Source organism: Gorilla gorilla, chromosome 4 (assembly GCF_029281585.2).
Source record: "Gorilla gorilla gorilla isolate KB3781 chromosome 4, NHGRI_mGorGor1-v2.1_pri, whole genome shotgun sequence".
NCBI lineage: Eukaryota > Metazoa > Chordata > Mammalia > Primates > Hominidae > Gorilla > Gorilla gorilla.
Window position 1 is genome coordinate 125,001,518 of NC_073228.2, and position 16,590 is coordinate 125,018,107.

Genomic DNA, 16,590 nt, shown 5'->3' on the forward strand with positions numbered 1-16,590 from the left:
AATGCACAATTATAAACATAGAATTATATTTTAATTCATATTACATACGAGGTATTTTCCTATGACCTGGAATTTCATATAAATGTGGTATGTTTCCTGCTTTTGAAGAATCTACAGCAGAACACTGATATGGTTTGAATCTGTGTCCCCACCCAAAACTCATGTTGAAATATAACCCCCAGTGCTGTAGGTGAGACCTGGTGGTAGGTGATTGGATCATGAGGGTGGTTTCTAATGGTTTAGCACCATCCCTGTAGTGCAGTTCTCATGATGGAGTTCACAGGAGACCTGCTTGCTTAAAAATGTGTAGCACCTCCCCAACTCTCTCTTCCTCCTGCTCTGGCCATGGGAGGTGTACTCCCCCTTTGCTTTCTGCCATGATTTTACATTTCCTGATGCCTCCCCAGAAACTGAGCAGATGCCAGCATCATGTTTCCTGTACAACCTGAGGAACCATGAGCCAATTAAAACTATTTTATTTTTAAATTACTGATATGGTTTGGATTTATTTCTTCACCGAAATCTCATGTTGAATTCTAATCCCCAATGTTGGAGGACGGGGCTGGCAGGAGGTGATTGGATCACAAGGGTGGATTTTCCCCTTGATATTCTCATGATAGCAAGTGAGTTCTCACAAGACCTGGTTGTTTAAAACTGTGTGGCACCTTCCCCTTTGCCCTCCTCCTTATTTTCCAGCCATGTAAGATGCGCCTGCTTCCCCTCTACCTTCCACCATGATTGTAAGTCTCCTGAGACCTCCTCAGCCTTCATGCTTCCCGTGCAGCCTGAAAACTGTGAATTAATTAAACCTCTTTTCTTTGTAAATTACCCAATCTCAGGTAGTTCTTTATAGCAATGTGAGAATGGACTAATACAGTTTCCCAGTCTCAGGTATTTCTTTATAGCAGTGCAAGAACAAACTAATACAGAAAATTGGGACCTAGAAGTGGGGCATTGCTATTAAGATACCTGAAAATGTGGAAGCAGCTTTGGAAATGGGTAACAGGCAGAGATTGGAAGAGTATGGAAGGATCAGAAGAATACAGGAAGATGAGGGAAAATCTGGAACATCTTAGAGACTTGTTGAATGGTTGTGACCAAAATGCTTGTAGTGATATGGATAGTAAAGGCCAGGCTAATGAGGTCTCAGATGGAAATGAAAAACTTATTTGAAACTAGAGCAAAGGTCAGTTTCATTTCTTGGAAAAGCAATTGTCTACATCGTGCCACTGCAGTAGGGCTCCGTGGAACTTTAAACTTGAGAGATGATTTAGAGTATCCGGTAGAAGTTTCTAAGCATCAAAACGTTCAAGATATGCCTTTGTTGCTTCTAGCAGCCAAAGCTTATATTCGTGAGCAAAGAGGTGACCTGAAACTAGAACATATTTAAAAGGTGACCATAGTGTAAAAGTTTGAAAAAGGTGCTGCCTGGCCATGTGGTAGAAAAGAAAAACACATTTGCAGGGGAGTAATTCAAGCAGGCTGCAGTAATCTACATAACTAAAAGGATGGCAAATTCTGATAGCAGAGACAGTGGGGAAAAGGCTTTGAAAGCATTTCAGAGTCCCTGGTGGAAGCCCCTCCGATCACAGGCCCAGAGGCCTAGGAGTGAAGAATGGTTTAGTGGGCCAGGCCCAGTGCCCTGCCACCCTGCACAGTCTCAGGACACTGCTCCTTGTGTCCCAGCCGCTCCAGCTTCAGCCACGGCTAAAAGGGCTCCAGATACAGCTTGGGCCACTGCTTCAGAGGATACAAGCCATAGACTTGGTGGTTTTCATGTGTTGTTGAGCCTGCAGGTGCACAGAGTGCAAGAATTGAGGCTTGGTTGCTTCCACCTCGATTTCAGAGAACATATGGAAAAGCCTGAACATTTAGGCAGAATCCTGATGCAGGAGCAAAGCCCTCATGGAGAATCTCTACTAAACTACAGCAGTGCAGAGGGGAAATGTAGGGTGGGAGACCCCACACAGAGTCCCACCTTGGGCACTGCCTAGTGGAGCTGTGAGAAGAGGGCCACCATCTTCCAGACCCTAGAATGGTACAGACATTGACAACCTGCACCACGCACCTAGAAAAGCCTCAGGCATTAAACGCCAGACTTGAGAGCAGCCATGGGGACCAAACCCTGCAAAGTCAGAGGAGTGGGACTGCCCAAGGCATCAGGAGCACACTCCTTGCATCAGTGTGCCCTGGATGTGAGACATAGAGTCGAGGAGATTATTTTAGAGCCTTGAGATTTAATGACTGCCCTGCTGGGTTTATGACTTGAACGGGGCCTATAGCCCCTTTCTTTTGGCTGATTTCTCCCTTTTGGAATGGGAGTATTTACCCAGTGCATGTATCCCCATTGCATCTTGGAAGTAACCAACTTGTTTTCATTTTATCTGCTCATAGGCAGACAGGACTAGCCTTTTCTCAAGTCAGACTTCGGACTATTTACTCTTAGTTAAAGCTGGAATGGGTTAAGACATTGGGACTATTGGGAAGGCATGATTGTATTTTGATAATGTGAGAAGGACATGAGATTTGGGAGGGACCAGGGTGGAATTATATGTTTTGGATCTGTGTCCCCACCTAACTGTCACATTGAAATGTAATCCTCAGTGCTGTAGATGGGGCCTGGTGGGAGGTGATTTGATCATGGGGCTAGTTTCCAGTGGTTTAGCACCAATCCCCTAGTGCTATTTTCATGATAGAATTCTCATGAGATGTGGTTGTTTAAAAGTAGGTAGCACCTCTCCCACTTTTCTTCCTCCTACTCTGGCCATATGAGGTGTACTCCCCCTTTGTCTTACACCATGACTCTACATTTCCTGAGGCCTCCCTGGAAGCCAAGCAGATGCCATCATCATGCTTCCTGTACAGCCTGTGGAGCTGTAAGCCAATTAAACCTCTTTTCTTTATAAATTACCCAGTCTCAGGTATTTCTTCGGGGATGGACTAATGCAAAGACTAATACACAATATGCTTTGTGAGGAGAGACAAAAAACTTAGTTGACAAATCTCAAGATTCACAGAATATTTTTCTGGAGAATTTGTTTCATGAACTTGATACTGAAGTTAGCAAGATCTTCCCTGAATCCCATCTACCCATCCACTGCAAAAAAAAGAAAGACAAGAAAAGTTTCAGAAAGTTAAAAACATATAAACCAAATCTCAGAAATAAATCTTCTTGTGAATTAATATTAAATTGATAACATCCCTCAATCTATCAACCCTCCCATCCTATCCAGCATGGGAAAGAGTGAGAAAATGTACATTTCTGTTCTGAGAAAACAACTCCAGAAAGGTTATTTATACAAAATATTTTTAAGGTGCCCTGAATTCAGAATTCATAAATTATGTCATCTGAAGTACAATATATAACTCTTATTTCAAATTGGTTATCTTATTTAAATTTATTAAACTGATATTAAAGATTTATTACCTAAAGTTCTAAATAATTGTGCAATATCTTTTCTAAACTAGAAAAAAGAGCTTTGGACGTGAGTTCCTATCCTTTTTTTTTTTTTAACATAAATGTATATTTTATCATACCACACTACTGGGTTCCCTTTTTGAACAGTGTTAGTGTCTTAGTCCCATATAAATCAATGATGTTTTTTCTAGATTCATCTGAAAGCATAATCAGGGATGACCCAACATATTTTCATCAAGTCTATACTGTATATTTTAAAATGTTAACTTATAATAGCAAGAAACAAAGTGGGAACAAGATTTCAACCCAGTGCAAGGCAAAAAATAATAATGTTTTTATCACACATTCTTTTCTTTCATGACTTGTCACTTTCTCTAGTTGTTAACTTATTTTCAGAAATAATTTATCCAACATAAATTATAATTATTCAAGGAAACTTCTCTATGTTCTATTTTAATCTTCTGAATTCTGTCATTAATAAAATAGATACCTTAAGCTTTGATGAATAATTATGTCTAATATTTATTACATATTATTTGTCAAGAACTGTATAGGATTCTTTATATTAAGCATCACTTATATTCATAACCTAAAAGGTCATATATTAGTATAAGTCACTCTACAGATTAGAAAATTTAGTTTCAAAAGTAAAGTAACATATTGAGAAAAAATGGATATAAATGTTACAAATGGAGGCAAAACCCTTTGTATTTTCCCTTCCACATTCTGAAAGGTATCACGGCAAAGAGACCTTTGATGAACAAAAATGCATGCAACCAAACCTGGAGTTTTAAATTAAATATCACAACTTCTGGTACTTTTTATATCATGTCCTACTGACTTGACAACATGAGTAGCTTTCATCTTTCAATTTGCTCAATCTATTTTTATTAACCAATCTTGATATAGAATAGTAAAGTTTTTTCAGTCTGCTGCTAAATATAAATTATAAGTAAAAGGTAACATGACATTGAGATAAGCTTCCTATATAAATAGAATCTTCTCAAAAATAAACCTTCAACGTGGACACATGTATTTATGCCTTGTGGTGTGTGTGTTTGTGTACACGTGTAATTGTATGACTACATCTGGTATCCTATTATTATAGTGTAAGTTTTTAGATGAGCAGTAGAAAAATATAAGACTAGTATGATTGAGGCACAAGGCCAAGAGATAGAGCTTGAATTACATACAGAAATCCAAGGAAGGCATTTAACAGAAACATGTCATAGTAAGCACTTCATTATGTATTAAACTTTCTGTCTATGTTATGAAATCGGTTAGGATATCATCTAGGGATATTGCAATAGTCAAGGTGAAAAGTGAATAGGAATCTGAAATGTACAAGATGTATTTGAACACTGTTTACAACAAGTTCTTATTAAGAGAAAGGGAAATTTAGTGTTCAGTTCTTGCCCTAAAGGAAAAATAAAAATTGATATTCGATATCTCAGATTCTAATTATTTTGCTCTTAAATTCAACAGTCTGGAAAAAACAAAACAAAAAAGTCTATAAACAAGAAAGACTATGGATCAGAGGAAACTTAAATGTAATTTTTTAAAAATGTGGTAGTTTGCCAGTTACCTCCCAGGAGATGCATAAGCAATAAAATTAATCCAGCACTTGCCTGGCATAAATAGTCGTTTGTCCTCTGGGAGGTAGATACCTGCATATTTACAAGCTGCATTTTCATAGACAGCGATTTATCTCCCAACACTACTTAATATCCATTACACTATGGAGGACACCAACATTTGCTTTCAAACACAAGAATGCAATGTTTGATTTAGGGTTTACAATTACTTTTTATTTTATTGAAATATTTTAATGCGTTATATTATTTCAGTGCCTTATACATTTAAGAGAAAATCCAGACATAAAGAAACAAAACAGGAACATTTCTACTTCCAAGAAAAGAAAACATAATGTCATAATAAAATTATTGGTTCTGAACAAAGACAAATATTTCACCTATCTATATTAATGGACTTCTTCAGCAAAATGTTATCTAATATACTGAAATATTCTGCTATTATAATTTTTTATTATATATAACAAGGCAAGGCTAAATAAAGTTAGTGGTTGGGAGAAAAGGCATATAGGAAAGACACAAGGAATTTCCAAATATAACAACAATATAAATTTACATAAAGTTGAAATTATACTTTATATGTTAAAATAGAGTACTGAAATGGAAGTTTATATATCAGATTTAAAAAAAATAGAGTTGATTTGAATATTGGATACGCTCCACTGTGTCTCCTCAACAAAGGCCAATTTTCCATTGATGAACAAGAAATATAAAGCTTGATATACATGTGTGAGGGTCTAAACATATGGCTCTATAATAGTAAAAAACGTGTGCTGATGTTTTTAATTATCACTTTTCTAGAATTACAATTTTACTGTATTCTCCGTTTAAATGTTATAATTTGCTATATAAGTCTGTAGGTCACTGTTTATATAACTGTTTCTCTAAACACTTTATCATTTTCTACTATTATTAATTATACCTGGCACGTGTTTTGACTTACATTGATGTGAGTTTCTATTATTCCAAAAGTTTTACAGGTAGATTTAATAGAGAAGTTATTAATAGGACTTGCTTGATTTAAATACAATTTCTTGCCAAAGCATTGTTTTGTTTGAGTGCTGTTTGATATGCAATCCATTTTATTCCCTTATTTATTGAAACCTTTGGTTTTAGTGGTATTCTTCAAGAATTCTTAAATCTTTGATCATAGGTTTGATTAAAACGTTAGATATATTGATCTAATTTTAGAAAATGAGTAATAAACTATGATAGAAAACAATCAGAATCCAAACAGACATAAGCAAGCTAAAATGATGATTAAATACTAAAAGCTGAAATTTAAGATGAATAAGTATAAAGACCTACTTTCAGGTTTTAAAAATCAAATTTTCAAGTTAGAATTAATCTGACATAACAATGTGAAAAAGCCCTAGGAATTACAGTTTCCTATAAGCCAGAAGTGTCCACTGAATTCCTGAAGGGATTTTTGAGGGTGCACTTTCTGTCTATTTTATATATTTATCAACCATAGCTTTTAAAAATTCCCTCACACGTGGCAAGAACGGGTAACTGTAAACATTAAAAAGAGAGGAAGGAGGGTTTTTTTTTTTTTGACTTCTGGCTTGGAAGAGTGAATGATTTGTGGTTTTACATCTCCGGATTTCAGTGTATTCATTTCTCAGGAAACGAGCTAGTTTAATTGATTACTAATGCTTCTTTTAGCTTTAATTTCTAAATTAAATGTAATCATATATCAACACACCCAAAAAGAAGACTGATGTGTTTCAAATGAAAGCAACTTATACAGTGTTGAGATTTTACCTATCATAAACCATATCAAGGACTTTCATATTGTCAGGATAATTGACATACTTTGGAAGACAAAACACATATCAATGGATGAATATTACAGCAAAAATAATCTTGTTTTACTAAAAGATGAATGTGTCACTTATAGCTTTCAAACAGTTTAACCACTTTTTACATAAATATTAGAGATAATTTTTATAAGCAGTGTGATATGGTTAGGTTTTGTGTTCCCACCCAAATCTTATCTTGAATTATAATCCCCATAATGCCCACGGGTTAAGAGACCAGGTGGAGTTAATTAGATCATGTGACAGTTTCCCTCATGCTGTTCTCGTGATAATGAGTGAGTTCTCACGAGATCTGATGGTTTTGTAAGGGGCTCTTCTCCCTTCGCTCCTCGCTCTCCTCTCTCCTGTCACCATGTGAAGAGGATCCTTGCTTCTCCTTCACCTTCTGCCCTGTTTGTAAGTTTCCTGAGGCCTCCCTATCCATGTTGAACTCTGAGTCAATTAAGTCTCTTTCCTTTATAAATTACCCAGTCTTGGGAAGTGCGCAAGTTGACTAATACACAGTGGGACATAGAAATAAATCCAGGTTCTTAATATAATTTGTGTTTTTGAATAGTGAGTAATGAAAACATTTTGTAGGTAGAGGTAGACTCATTTGAACAAAATCCTTTAACATGATTGAAGAATATTGTACTGAAATACGTTAGAAAATAGAACAATACCTTGTGGATAATGCTTTTCACTGTAGGAGGTCTTATACTTATGATCATGCTCTGAAGAATTCAGACTATTATTTCATAATTCAGTTGACCATCATCACTCTCACAATCCCATTGTTCATATCTAATCAATCTTCATGTTCTGTCAATTTAACCTTCCACTATTGTCAGAATTCATTAATCTGATCCACTTAAAATCCATATAAAGATTATACTTGTTATCCATTTCTCTATTCTGTAATGTATCTTATATAATACCACAAGAATAATCCATTAGAGTGGGGGAAAATTATATGTGCATAAAGGAAAATTTCTAGATTAACATCCTTGAGTCATCAAGAATGAGTGATATTTAGTGCCCCCAAGAAGTCATTGTCCTGGATCTGTAAGTGTCTGACTGATGCTCAATATATCTCAAAAATGCAGGTTGAAATATATTTATAGTATGTAGGCTGTACCTGTTCTCAGATTTGACACTGAGTTCCTTAATAATGATCATTTAGTCACTTATTTTATTCATTAATAATGTTATTGAAGTATTTAAATAGTAATTGCCAAAGTTAGCATTTATTCAGGATGCATTTTTATAATCTTCAAAACACGTTGGCATATAATTATTATTACCTCAATTTTAAAGAGAGGGAAATTGAGGCTTATAAGAGCTGAATGTTGGAACCAAATCAATAACCAGAAAGTATTAGAAGTGAAATGCAAATTCTGATTTATTTGGCTGCAAAACCTAGCACTTTTGAATACACTATGTTAAATCTTATTTAAAGGCCGTCTTCACTACCTTCACACATGCTAGAGAGCCTAGAAATACAAGATTACAGAACCTTTAATCTAGCAGTGACCTCAGAAACCTGCTCAAATTAAATAACTTTTTAAAATCTACACAGCTAATTGGTGGCTAGGTCAAAACTCTTGTTTTCTTTCCAATGCCACGTAACTATTAAACAGGCAAGATAATTAAAAAGTAAAGAGAATGTAAAATTTGTCACACATTTCAGATTTTACAATTGTTCACTGTCATAATAGAGTGGAGGTCACTTATCTTTCTGTGTTTGGACAAAGATGTTATTAGCTACCAATGAATAATCATAAAATTAATGCATATTTATTTAAAAATATAATTTAAACTATAATATTTGAAATATATATTTGCTAGTCTTGTGGTACAGATTGAGATTTCTCATTTGAGTATGCATTCTTTTAAAGGAGTTCAGCAATATTTTTCTTGTATAAACCACAGGTTAAAATTTTGAGTTTGAGTTTTCTTAAAATGAAGCCAGATTTTAAAGAATTGGTGCAAAGCATTCTGATTGTATATTTCATCTATAGTTTTATTATATTATCCCCCCATCAAATTTAAACTTACCTCTCCGGCATTTGTTAAGAAAATGTATTTAGATTTAAAAATCAGTGGGAAGTAGCATGTTCTTCAAATTTCATACTGAGACACTATTTAATGGGTCCTACCCAAGTAGTATTTAATTTTTAGGAGAATATACATTGACTTTTCTGTTTGTTATTTGATTTGAATTTTTGTTGAACTGTACTGGGTCCGCTTGCACCACATAGTAAGACCAGATATCCACACTGAGATTTGCAGTGGAAGAAAGCGAGGAGGCGTTTGTTTGCAGGGCACTAGGTAAAGAGGCTCAGGCAGCTAACACTTAATATTCTGACCTTTCCCGTGTCTTGTAGGTACATTGGTTTTAACCTAAAAGAGTAGGATATCCTGAAGCAGGTGTGGTTTGTGGGGTGCGACTTCCTCCAGGTCCCTCAGGAAGAAATTTAGAACAAACAATGGTGATCAAAGTCCAATCCTTAGTTCTCCTTTATCTTAGGTCTAGGTGTCAGAGCATCCCTCTGGTGGGGGTCCAGGTTTCTGAAAACCGACTCAGAGACCTATGATAAGATGCTACTGTTAGTTTCTACAGGGGAAACAAACATCCCAAAATTCTAGCTTCTTTGACAATTGTTTTAAGCCACTATTACCTGATTGCTCATCAAGCTACTTACTTATTTCTCAGGTCTAGCTAGGTGCCTGGAATTTCCCACGAAGGAACTCAAAATTTTCCTTTATTTCCACACTTGGCAGGGGCCCACAGGCCCCTAAGATAGGTCCTTGCTCCATCTCAGAATCTAGATATGGTAAAGATATATATTAATCTAAAGTGTTTTGACAAAAAGTTACAGTTTTGATGCTCTTTAAGATATTGGCTAAGTTTTATAACTAACCTACCAATTTAAATGAGCTTGCTTTGTTTTTTATATATCCATAATATTGTTAATGCTTTTGGAAATTGTGTTATAATCTTACCAGTGTCCTTTATTAATGAGTTAAATAACATTGTGACTTTTTTCATTTTATATTTTTATAAAAGTCATTTTGTGAATGTTTGTAAAATTTATACTTTGACATAGCTAATTCAACAGGTAGTTTCTGTTTTATTATATATTTTAAGTGACTTATGTCCTTAAAGCCTTTTCAAAGCATTAAATCTACTTTCATACTAACAGTCTTTTTTCTTTTTACACACATATTTAATAGGTTTATATAAATTACAATTAAGTTATATTTACAATAATAATAAATGGTCATAATCAAAGTTAAGAAAAGTAGCTAACTTAACAAATAGGAACAGAGCTCTCAGTAATTAGAGAATGAACTAATAGCATTGAAAATTCTCTGTGTTTTGCCCATCATAGTTATATTAGAAAATAAGAATACTTATCAGGTGAGCCATTAACTTTTGAACATGTAAACGAAAAATAAAATTCTAAGACATCCCCAGTGGACTGAGCAGACCCCTCCTCTTGGTCACTGGCATTCCAAAGTTAACTTGAAAAACTAGTTCAGGCCATGATGGGAGTAGGGGTTGGCCATGCCTCATTGTGCCCTCCTCCTGTTGGTATTTGGGCACAAGTTACCAGTATTAACATTAAAGCACAGATCTTAAGACTTTTTGTAGCAATAAAACACCAAATTTGAGCCTGTCTCTAGTATAGCATCACTTGACAAATAGCAGGCCCTGAAAGAAACTGAAGTATTTTCCCCAAAAATGTATGTCTCTGATGTATTTTGAAATGGCCCTGTAAAGCTGTATCTTGTGGGGAAAAATCTGCATTCTGTAGAGAATCCTTGTCCCTTCCCACATCTTTTTCCCTGATCCAGGAGAGATTCTGGCACCTATATAAGTCTGATAAGAAACATTAACAATCTTTCCTCTCTAAAGCCTGCTACCTGGAGGCTTCATCCACATAAGAATCTTGGTCTCTACAACCCCTTATCTTAACCCAGACACTCCCTTCTATGGATTGCAGGTCTTAAGATAAACTTTTTCAACCAATTGCCAATCAGAAAATCTTTAAATCTGTCTATGGACCTGGAAGCCCTGACTTCCAGTTGTCTCACCTTTCAGGACCAAACCAATGAATATATTACATGTGTTGAATGATGTCTCCCTAAAATGTATACAACCGAGTTGTAGACCGACCACCTTGGGCACATATTCTCAGGCTCTCCTGGGGCTGTGTCACAGGTCCTTGGTCACTTGTATTTGGCTTAGAATAAATCTCTTGAAATATTTTACAGACTTCAAATCTTTTTGCTGAAAGATAGTTAAATAAAGCATCTTAACTGTGACTCTTTCCATCAGAGTATTATACATCTAAAAAGGTTTCTGTATACCCACTTTTCAAGTCTTTAAAAAAAGTTTGATTACCTCATTTAATCAGATTGATTTATCTTAAAATGCAAAATTTCTCCACTGCATCTGTTACCTACATTAGCACACCGTATCAATACATATGCTTATGTTTGGGTCTGGAGGGGTTGTTTATTTTCTGGTGTAAGTAGTGAAAAGTGAGTGGTGTCTATTTTAGCCTCTTTTATGAGGAAAATTATCAACAAGGAGTAAACAATATTCCTGTAGAAAAGAAGAAGTTAGCCAATTGTGTTTCAAAATGGAAACATTATTAGGGAATAATCAAGAACTATTTTCCAGAAAAAGAAGTAACAGCTCTTTAAAGTGAAGATTTAAAAGCAGTAAGTTGTCTGGAACTAGAAAAGGATACAAATAGCCTAGGAAGCGCACATTTGCTGCAAATTTGGCCAGTGAGACTTGACTGCAGTGGAAACCTGTGGGGTTCCTACAGATGGTGGAGGATTTAGAGTTCAACACTGGCATCCAAATGTTGCAAGAGAAATAACAATTTTAGCCAGATGATAGATTATAGAGATCTTTCCTTCTTGAGAGGGAGAATAATGGACTTTTGCTTTAGAGCTCAATTCCTGCATGTCTTGAGGTTCTCAGATCATCCGCAGGAAAGAAGTAGTGGCAGGAGGATAAACAATATGCTGGACTTCCCACTAATCTGGCTAGTGAGAGCCTGTTCCATTTTAATTTACTCCAGAAAAATAAAGATTTACACCCTGAGTGTTGTGCAGCCTTTCACATACAACTGTGTAGGACAAAAATCTTCACACAAAAGGAGTCCCAAAATTCACAGAAATTCAAACACCAGTGTGAAAGATATAGAACCTTATTTTAGAGGGAAGAGACAGATGTAGTGTTATGCCTGAACCTCCAGAGGTAAATTAAAAAGCACCATTTTAATTGTGAAAGACCAGTTTATCAACTAGTAATAGGTAAAGCATAACATATATAATAAATAACAACATATGGCCTATCATGAGTGGCTCAGGAGAGGTAAGATTAATTAAGATTACTTTGTCTCAGAGTATTTAAGAAATGTGGGAAATGGCCTTTTAGAGATAATCCCTTACATGTTCTACATCATATTTGTTTAAATATTTTGCCAAACTCACATTAGAAAATTGGTCTGCCAACTACACTGATTTATTGCCTCCAGAAAGATTGAGATGATGAATCATTTCCCCCCCACCCCCACAAGTTACTTTTGTTTTAAAATATTTTAAGGATTTAAAACTGACTGCAACTGATTATATCAAAGACATTAGCTGTTTAATGCAATGATTCTGTGTGTGCCAAATTCCTACAGAATATAGTCTGGAAATAAGGAGTCCCCATTTGGGATATCTACTTTGTATGGAAATGAATGCACTTAAGGGCTAAACAAATAGACCTTTCCTTTTCTCCCTTCCCATGCATAAATGACAGGAAATGAATACTAGCACAGGTAACATATTCAATCATTCAAATTGTTTACTATTTTAACTGCATTTCTTAACATATACCAAATGTCAAATAATTTGGGGTATATTTTTAGATATTATCTAAAATTTTTTCTCATTAGTAAAACTGGAAAGCCATCTGTACATAATGTGCAAGGTAAATTCAATTGACAGAGTAATTTTTTAGTGATTTAGTTTACCCAACACCAGTGTACCTTGAAGCCTCTGGGTTTATTCCTCCATGTACTTTGAAGTCATAACTCATTTCCTTTCATGATCCTTTATATTAAAAGTTGTTGAAATAAACTAGATTATATATTTTCTTACTACTCAGAATATTGGCTATCCAGCTAGAAAAATAAGTCTTAAAGAGATAAGGCCACCTTATTCATGTTAGTTGAAGTCTAATGGTAAAAGCAGCAGACCTTGAAAGAATGCTGATCTTCAAGGAATTTCTTTAAATTGGAATCATAATCCAACTGTAAACTGGTTAGGGGAAGCACTGATATGCAGAGTACCTAATAGTATTTTGACAATCCATTCAATCTCAGGGTAATTACCAAAAGCCAAACAGTGGGGTGCATTTCACTACTCATGTATAGTTGATAAGTCTTTCTAATTTAAATGTTATAGATAGGAAATCCAGAAAAATGCAATAGAGAATATTGTACAGTACTCAATGAAATCATTATGTGGTATCATACAGTATCATATGATATAAAATCTTATATTTTGTTGTTACTGGGCAGTGAGATAAATGCATTTTTTCCTTTTACAACTTAACTGTAAAGATTGTACCTTTAGTTTGCATCGATTTGGATTATTTGTCTTATATTCTGGTTCTATTACTTACAAAGTATTCCAAAGAACAAACAGAAGCTAGTTACTAGCCCGAGTTTATAGTGTTCAACAGTACATAATAAGCTAAATGATGAATCTACACACATGAACTTGAATAAATGTGTTCACTGCTCACAACTAAACTGAGAAACAATGAATAGTCCCATATTAGAAATGAAGAAAGTGAGGACAAGAGATGTTAAATGAGTAGCCCAAGACCCCACCTCTAGAAATCGGCAAAGCTGAGATCAAACCAGCCAGCCAGCTGGTCCAGGGCTCATGCTTTCACCACTTAAGTGAACTTCACAGAGCTAGGAGAAAAGAATTTGCACATAGTATCCTAAACCTGGCCAAACAATCATTGAAGTAAACTAAAGAACTAATATATTTTCAGATATCTAAAGACTGAGCCAATTAACCATCCATGAACTTTTCTAAAATAACTTCTTGAAATTGTACTATGACAAAATAAAAAGTGAATGTAAATAGAAGTCATGGGAAAAACTATACTTAGTTCCAGTTAATACATCTGCATTTTAAGTGCAAATCATTACATGCAAATAACTGTTGATTGTAAAAGGAAAAAATAACATATTTGCATTTAATCAAATCCACATTTTTTTTCTGTTTAATGATCAATTGTATGGCTTATGGCATACTTAGGTGGCCATCAGTATTTTTTTTTAGTTTTTTAAAAAGAAAAATGATCCAAGTATTAGTTTGTTTCCACACTGCAGATAAAGACATGCCTAAGACTAGGTAATTCATAAGGAAAAAGAGGTTTAATGAACTCACAGTTTCACGTCACTGGGGAGGTCTCACAATCATGGTGGAAGGCAAAAGGCACATCTTACATGGCAGAAGACACGGGAAGAGAGAGAGTTTGTGTAGGGAAACTTCCCTTTAGAAAACCATCAGGTTTCAGGAGACTTGTTCACTATCATGAGAATAGCATGGGAAAGACCCATCCACCCCTGTGATTAAATTAACTCCTACCGGGTCCCTCTCACAACACATGGGAATTGTGGGAGCTACAGTTTAAGAAGAGATTTGTGTGGGGACACAGGCAAATCATATCATTCCACCCCTGGCTCCTCCCAAATCTCATGTCCCAACATTTCAAAACCAATCATGCCTTCCCAACAGTCCCCCAAAGTCTTAACTCATTTCCACTTTTACTCAAAAGTCCACAGTCCAAAGTCTCATCCAAGACTAGGCAAGTCCCTTCTGCCTATGTGTCAGTAAAATCAAAAGCAAGTTAGCTACTTCCAAGATAAAATGGGGATACATGCATTGGATAAATACATCCATTCCAAATGTGAGAAATTGGTCAAAATGAAGGGGCTAAAGTCCCTATGCAATTCTGAAATCCAGTGAGGCAGTCAAATCTTAAAGCTCCAAAACGATCTCCTTTGACTCCATGTCTCAAATCCAGGTCACTCTGATGCAAATGGTGGGTTCCCATGGTCTTAGGCAGCTCTATCCCTGTAGCTTTGCAGGGTACAGTCTCCCTCCTGGCTACTTTCACAGGCTGGCATTGTCTGTGGCTTTTCTAGGCACAGGGTGTAAGCTGTCAGTGGATCTACCATTCTGGGGTCTGGAGGATGGTGGACCTCTTCTCAAAGCTCCACTAGGCAACACACCAGTGGGAACTCAGTGTGGGGATGCCCACTTCACATTTCCCTTCTGCACTACCCTGGCAGATATTCTCCATGAGCAGCCACCCCAGCAGCAAATTTCTGCCTGGCCATCCAGGCATTTCCATAAATCCTCTGAAATCTAGGGAAAGGTTCCCAAATCTGAATTCTTGACTTCTGTGCACTCACAGGCTCAATACCACGTGGAAACTGCCAAGGCTTGGGGCTTGCACCCTCTGAAGCAACAGCCCAAGCTATACCTTGGCCCCTTTTAGTCATGACTGGAGCACTGAGATGCAGGGCACCAAGTTTCTAGACTGCACACAGCAGAGTCACCCTGGGCCTGGACCATGAAACCATTTTTTCCTCCTTGGCCACTGGGCTTGTGTTGAGAGGGGCTGTGGCAAAGATCTCTGACATGCCCTGGAAACATTTTCCCATTGTCTTCAGGATTAACATTTGGCTCCTCATTACTTATGCAAATTTCTGCAGCAAGCTTGAATTTCTCCTCAGAAAATGGAATTTCCTTTTCTACTGCATTGTCAAGTTGCAAATTTTCCAAACTTTTATGCTGTGTGCCTTTAATGGCACCAAAGTCACCTCTTGAATGCTTCGCTGCTTAGAAATTTCTTCTGGCAGATACCGTAATCATCTCTCTCAAGTTCAAAGATCCACAAATCTCTAGGACAGGGGCAAAATGCTGCCAATCTCATTGCTAAAATATAACAGGAGTCACCTTTATGCTAGTTCCCAATGATTTCCTCATCTCTATCTGAGATCATCTCAGCCTGGATTTCATTGTCCATATCATTATCAGCATTTTCGTCAAACCATTTGATAAATCTATTGAGAGTTCCAAACTTTCCCACATGTTCCTGTCTTCTTCTGAGCCCTCCAAACTGTTCCAACCTCTGCCTGTTACCCAGTTCCAAAGTCACTTTCACATTTTCAGGTATCTTTTCAGCAGTGACCCCCTCTTCTGGTACCAATTTCCTGTATCAGTCCATTTTAATGCTGCAGATAAAGACAAGCATAAGACTGGGTAATTTATAAGGAAAAAGAATTTTTAATGGACTCACAGTTTCATGTGGCTTGGGAGGCCTCACAATCATGATGGAAGGCAAAAGGCAGGTCTTACACGGCAGCAGACAAGAGAAGAGAGATTGTGCAGGGAAACTCCCCTTTATAAAACTATCTGATCTTGTGAGACTTATTCATTATCATGAGAACAGCACAGGAAAGACCTGCCCCCATGATTCAATTACCTCACACTGGGTCCTTCCACAACACATGGGAATTTTGAGAGCTACAATTCAAGATGAGATATGGGTGGGGATACAGCCCAACCTTAAAATCCAAGAGGAAGTTAAAATTACAAAAATAGCCAACAATGCTGATGGCAACCTAAGAATGCCATACAACTTGTAATTAAATGGAAAAAATCATGGATTTTAAAACAC